We start from the raw sequence: 7,709 nt of genomic DNA on the forward strand, positions 1-7,709 counted from the left end.
AGAAGACGCAGACTTGAGCAGCCTTCAAAAACACACCTGTTTCTGTTCAGCCAAATACAATAACAAGTGGCTGCACAAACCGCAATGCTGATGAGTCTAATAATACCTGAAGCTTTCAGCGAGAGCCAAGATAACCAACCAACAAACTCTAACGGCCACCCTCTAAAACCCAACCAGCTGAACACTAACTCCACCACTTTTCTAGACAGAGAGCAATGAAAAAATAAATGTTGATGCGATTCAGGGAGATCACCACAAACCGGACAGAGCATGGAATCAAGAACTAAATGAAACTTACTCAGATTGTCCTTAGTTAACAGATGATAAATCCCAAAAGAGGGTATGTTTTAAATATTTATACTCGCAAGCGCACAAATCGTATTTATAGAATAGTTTTCGTGTAAGCACGAGGTCGAACCTAAATGAGTTGTCTAAAATAAAAAAGAAAACTATTGTAAATCAAAAGTAATAAATTCTAACCTAGTTCCAAAGATTGATGAGTTTTAATATTATGAGCATAAACTAAAAGATTGTAAAATAAAGCTATTTAAGAGAATGAAAATAAACCAATAATGATTTGACAATAAGTGTTTAAAGAAAAGATTATTAAGATACTAGAATCCACAAAATGTAAGTTTAATAATATTTATTAGTATATTGATTCCCAAGTTTTAGTGATAGTTAAAATAATTTAAACTATCATTTTCCAAAAAGATTTATAATTTTAAACACAAATTTCTTATAAAAAGATAGGATTTTTCTTCACTTTTCAAAATTATAATTTCAAAGCATTTAGTGTAAATCAATCTAATGAAATAACAAATAAATCAATGAACATTATTTATAAGGCAAAACATAATATTTTTGTTCTAAGCATGGATGTGTACAATTTAATGACACATCTTACACAAAGAATATTATGTTTATGCACTAATGAAGAACAAAGTGTAAATATGTTCTAACAATCTAAAATACAAGATATTTAAGATGAAAGAAATATATGAAGAAGAAAAATCCATAGACTTTGTTGCATTACAAGGGAAATCAACATACAACATAAATATTACCTAGTTACAAGTTGCTTCATCATGATCTTAATAATCTTATGAAAAAGATTAGAAGCACATAACTAGAGTAGAAATTACAAAATAAATGACATACATACTTGCAAAATGCTCTTGAAAAACCCAAATGGAAGAGAGAATGGTAGAAAGAAAATGAGAGAAAAAGATGGTAACCAAAACATTAAGCACCCCAAAATGGTCTTCAAAACCCTTATTTATAGCCAAAATGACAATATTAAAATAATCAATTTAAATTAAGTAAATTGATTAAGTTAATAATAAGATGGTAAATAGGGGTAAATTATAGGAGTGATGATGATTTTGGGTGAAAAATGTGTAGAAAAGTGGGTAAAAAGGTGGCATTTTTGTCATAGGGGACACAAGAGCAATTTGATGGGCTCAAGGGAATGGTGTACGGTACACCAGGCGGTTGAGCAGGAATGGGTGGCATGGGCCGTGCTATGTGGTGGTGGTGAGATGCTTGCTGGGCATGGTTTGGGCCTTGGGGCATTGAGCTGGCCCAAAGGATTGAAGCTTGCCGAAGGAGAGAGGCTGAATGGAAGATGGGAGTGTGGTGCCAAGTGGGGACAGGTGGCGTTGGAGGCATTAGTGCATATATGCTGAAGGAGGAAGGTGGCTGGGTGCTTCAACGTGAGGTGATGCTGAGAAGTTGGTGGGCCGTACGGCTGGGAAGGACTGGGCCAGGCGGATTGGGCCTGACATGGGCTTCGGTAGTGGGCCAAATAAGTTACAAAAATGCCACTTTTTCTTCTCTTTTCAAAGCCCAAAAATACCATAAATTCCCTACAAAATAAGCATAAAATATATCATAATAAAATATTTTCAACTATAAAATAAATCAATTTAATTCTTTGAAAATATTAATTATAACTTAATTTATATTTAACATTTAATTTAAATAATACAACATTTTTACCTCAAACTAAACCACAATAATTCAAATAATTAACTACAATATTTTACAACAAAATAACTATAAAAACACACAAAAATCTATAAAATTAAAATAAGCCTAATAAATTCAAAATTACTTAAAAACTCAATAAATCAATTAAAAACTCAAGAATTAAGCAACAATTAGCACATAAAAAGTGGTAAAATAACTCTATTTTGTAGAGTTATCAACAGATGAGTATGCACAACCTGCCATAACATAAATCTATGCTTAGGAAGATTGAGGCTACTCCAAATAGCTCTGTGGTAACTGAACTGAGACTGAGGCAGAGAGCTGTTGTACAGAATAGAAGTACCAAATTTACCCAAATAGCCTGCTTGCAAAATCTCAGCTAAGGAAAATTTATGCCTCAAACGACAAAGTTTTCGCCAATACCAGCTAGTGTCTAACCTTAACTCATAAGACCAAAATGGTACCCCCTTAAGGTATATAGCATTCACCCATTTGACCCATAAAAGATCTCTTTTCTCAGAAATGGCCCAAACATATTTAGCTAAGATAGCTTGATTCCACTTGGACCCTTCTTTGAACCCAAGACCTCCAAAAGCTTTAGGAAGACACACTTTCTCCCAAGAGGCCATGTGAATTTTGCTTCTATTCCCATTTAAACCCCAAAGAAAGCCTCTACAAAGTTTCTCAATCTCTTTAGAAACACTTTGAGGAAGGATGAAAGTACTCATCCAATAATTTCGAAGGCCAAGTAGGATTGAGTGAATTAATTGCACTTTACCAGCAAACGATAAATGTCTACTACCCCAAGAATGCAGTCTCATTTTGATTTTTTTGATGATAATTCTGCAGTCCTCAGCTTTCCATTTAGTAGGTCTTAATGGCACCCCTAAATACTTTAGAGGGAATTCACCTTCAGCCAAACCAAGTTCCCTAATGATCTCCTCTTTCTCCCTAGGAGCAACCCCTCCGAAAAAAACTTGAGACTTATTGATATTGATTTGAAGCCCAGTAGTATTACTGAATTCATTCAAAACCTCATTAAGAACTCCAATAGACTGCTTGGACCCTTTACTAAGAAGAATCAAATCATCCGCAAAGCATAAGTTTATTAGCTTCAAACTTTTGCAAAGAGGATGGTAACGAAATTGGGAACCGTGAGCAGCATGAAGAAGCCTTCTCGTAAGATAATCCATAATCAAAACAAAAATCAACGACAATAGAGGATCACCTTGACGGAGGCCCTTTGCCCCATGAAAACCACCTTGAATTCTACCATTCATAAGGAGAGAATAGGTGGAGCTTCTAATACAAGTCATCACTAGTTGAACAAATCTACTGGGCAAATTTAAAGCATTGAGAAGGTCTTCAATAAAATTCCAATCCACTGTGTCATAGGTCTTACTAATATCTAGCTTGATAGTACAACGAGGTGAAGTATTTTTCCTCCTATAGTTCTTCAATACATCTTGGAGAATCATCACATTATGAGCAATAGATCTCCCTTGGACAAAAGCTCCTTGATTTTGGTCAACCAAAGTTGGGAGAACCGTTGCAAGTCTAGAACATAGCAACTTAGATATGCATTTGTAGATTGTTGAACAACACGCGATTGGTCTGTAATCACCTGCTTTAGCTGGGTTCTCTTGCTTAGGGATGAGGGATATCAAAGTATTATGAAACTCTTGGGGCATAAAACCTGTTACAAAAATTCAGACACAGCCGCACAAACTTCTCCCCCTATAACAGACCACATTTCCTTGAAGAAACCAGACCCAAAACCATCAGGCCCAGGCGATTTGGTATCAGGGATACTGAACATAGCTCTCTTGATTTCCTTATAAGAAAACGGCTTCAGCAAACCTATCTGATCATCTAATGTAAGCTTATTGCCCTGATCCAAACAGTTCATGTGTAATCTGGTCCTGACTGTATTACTGCTGCCCATATAGCTATGAAAATGATTGATAAAGTGTTGAACCACTTCAGGGAAATTATCAATTATTTTACCTTGATCTGTCATAAAGGAAGAAATTCTGTTCTCCATTTTCCTCTTTTTCAGACACGCATGAAAATAAGAGGTATTAGAATCACCTTTTTTCAACCAAGAAATTTTGCTCCTTTGCTTAAGAAAATTGTGATACATTTTATCTTGAGCATCAAAATTAGCTGCTGCAATAGATTCTTGCTCCTGAAGTTGCAGGTCTCTCGGGTGGGATTGGGCCTGTAACTTGGCTTCACTATATCTAGCCTTAGCTTCCTGATAAGTCTTCCCAATGTCCCCAATCACTTCATGGTTAAACTTCTTGAGACAGTGCTTCACTCTCATCAATTTTAAGAAAATCCCTTTGAGACCTCTACTAGCCAACGGCTTCTTCCAATTTTGCTCCACTAATCTCTTAAAATCAGAGTGATTAGCCCAGAAATTGAAATATCGAAAAGGTTTAATACCAATAGCTTCTGTTATCTTAGCCGAAACCACACAAGAACAATGATCAGAAATACTTTCCCAACAAAATCTAGCATCCGTATTAGGAAAGTGATCATGCCACTCCTCATTGACAAAAACGTGATCTATCTTGGAATAGATACGATTAGAACCAGCCTGATTGTTAGTCCAAGTATAGACCGAACCATGACTTTTTAGAGCCTCAATATGAGCTTGAGAATACCATTGATTAGAGTCATTCAATTCACTCTGAGTAACGGGATTTCCTCCATTCCTATCATCAATATTAAACACTGAGTTAAAGTCCCCAAGAAGCAACCAGGATGGGACAGGAAACTTCAGAATAGACAGATTATGCCATAGCAACTTTCTATTTTCAATGGTGTTAAAACCATAGACGAAGGTAAGACAAAAAGCTGCAGTTTGTCCAGTCAATTTGACAACACAGTGAACATGTTGAGGAGACTCAGCAATAACTATGACTCTAACAAAAGCCTTTCTCCAAATAATCAATAACCTGCCCTCCACAGTAGCACTGCTAAAAAAATCCCCACCAGCAAATTTTTTATCCATCAACTCCTGAACTTTATTCCCTTTCAACTTGGTTTCTAACAAACCCCCTACTCCAATTTTATTAACCTTGCAAAACTCCACAACTGAATCCTGCTTATCCATATTATTCAGACCTCTAACATTCCAGCTTCCTATATTGCAACAATCCATGATTAAGTAGAAACTAAATCTGGCCCCTTGATTTCTCCACATTCGCTCATTTCTGCCTCATTACCCTTCTCTTCCTGTAAACTACTGAATCTATTCACAGACCTAGTCCCAACAGTTTGGTCATTAGCAACTTTAGAACTTAGGCCTGTCTCCTTCATTCGAAAACCAACAGCCCTTTTAGGAGTCTTCCAAACCACACTCTGCTGATTGTGATCAACTGGTTTACCTGACCCAGATGGTTCCATTTGAGAAGCAGGACACGAAACAGGAGGGGTCTGAATAAGGACCTCTAGTTTAGAGACTGGAGCCTTCTTCTCTTCATACCTCTCTTTCTTCTCACTATTCCCCTTCCTACAGTCTGCCATTATATGACCATAACCCAGACATTGTTTACATTTCACCGGTAGCCATTCATAGTCAATCCCCTGTTCCACCAGCTGACCATTTTCATTGAGGAATTGAATTACTCTTGGTGGTGTATCCGTGATGTCCATTTCAACTAAGACCCGAGCAAATTGTATTCTGGTGCGATCCCTAGTATGTTGATCCACCATAATTGGCTTCTCAACTGTACTGACCAAAGCACTGAGACAATTATTCCCCCAGTATTGCAGACCTAAATCGTGAAGCCTAATCCATAACGGAACTGAACGAATTAACTTCACCGCATTTAGATCAGCAGACCACGGTCTAACAATTACCGGTTTTCTATCAAACTGAAGAACACCATTCTCTAAAACAAGATCCCTAGTCGCCTCATCATTAAATTTCACCATCGTTAAGCCCATGGTCATACGAGCAATTCGCGCAATCCCAAGGTGGCCCCAAATACGTTTGATATAACCCTCAAACACCACCATAGGTGGGTTCGCTCCTAGGACCATGCATATTACCGCAGAACTCCAGTTCGCAGCTTGAAATTTCACCTCCTCCGGATCTACTTGTGCTATCTTAATCCCATTCTTAAGCAAAGGTTCCTGATAAGTAAGATGAGGATCTCGAACAAACCTGTTATCCTTCGCAAAAGCGCTCCAATGCTTTTGTGCTGAGTCCAGAAGCGTCTCTTGACCCGAATTAACATCCAATTCTTCTTCCACTTCCTTGGCCCAATCCCTACTCTGCCGTCGATCAAGCATCGGAATCGAAAGGCACTCAGATTCACCATCTATTACCACTTCTGTTATCGAAGCTACCTGTACTGTTGGACCATCTGTTATCGTATCTGCTATCAAATTTAACCCATCCGTAGAATGCTCATCACCGATTGCTTCTTTCCTCTCAGAAACTTGACCACCATTGGAATCATGCTCAGACGATCGAGGTGCCAACTTCCGGACCACTCGTTTCTTCTTCGCCATGGAAGAGAGAAAAAAAAGGCCGAAAGTCAATGTCCTCATTTTTTAAATTGTAGAGAAATGACTATTTTTATATTGTTGTTATCATTTTGGCACCAAGTCCCAAGTGAATATTAGAGTTTACCTAAGACTAAAGAGGTTAAAGAGAGTAAGGATAAATGTAGAATTTTGCTATACTAATTTGTTGTATTGGGCCGTTTGTTGATTTTTTTTTTTAACTGGGACATTTATCCAAATAATGGTTGTGTTAAGGGATATTTTGCTCGTTGCCCCTGTTAAGAATTCATAAATAACTAATTCTACCAAACACACATTGTATTTTAACTATTGGTGTAATTACTAAGATATGTAATCACTAGTCTAGTAATTACAAGGCCTAGTAATTACACAACTACCTTCAAACATGCCAATCTATTAATTGCTTTTTATCATTAATTTTAAGGTTGAGGAAATTACATTTTATATGGGATTTTTAATAGAGTGTGCAAAAATATGGCTTTTTTTCAAAAAAAAGTTAATCTATGACTTTTTTTAAGAATTTTCACTTTTATGGGTTTATTTTTCCATATTTTTGTATAAAAGTTGGTTTATGCCATAGTTTTACTCTTAATCAAATTTGGAAGGGTATGTTTGTAATTTGATTATTATTTTTTTAGGTTATTTGTTTTTTTATATTGATTTTATATGACTAATTTTATAGTAAATTTTTCTTTGGTTGTTTTGCAAATTTTTTTTGTAATATGAATTGTTTTTAAAATTATTATTTATTTATTATAAACATGTTTTTTTTTAAGATTGTACGTTTTTTTTTTTCAAATCCTGGTTAGGGTAACCAGTTACTTGATTGATCTTAAAAAAAATCCTAGAGCTAGGTTAAATAACATGAACCAGGAGGGGTAACCAGTTATCCTGAGATGAGTAGCTTTCTGCCATAAGAGGGGTAACCAGTTACCTAAGAGGGGTGACGAGTTACTCATATTAAATATGAAAATAAACATCAAATTTGAAGGAAAAAATGGAAGACGACTTCATTAAAAAAGGAAGAAGAAGTAACTATGATTTTAGTAACATAAGTAACTAATTACCATAAAGAAACCATAAATACATACACCAGAACGTGAAAGTAACCAGTTACTCTCAGAAATATACATACAAAGAATGTGAAGGTAACCATTTACTCATTCATGTTTTCA

This window comes from Humulus lupulus, chromosome 2 (genome assembly GCF_963169125.1).
Source record: "Humulus lupulus chromosome 2, drHumLupu1.1, whole genome shotgun sequence".
Taxonomy (NCBI): Eukaryota; Viridiplantae; Streptophyta; class Magnoliopsida; order Rosales; family Cannabaceae; genus Humulus; species Humulus lupulus.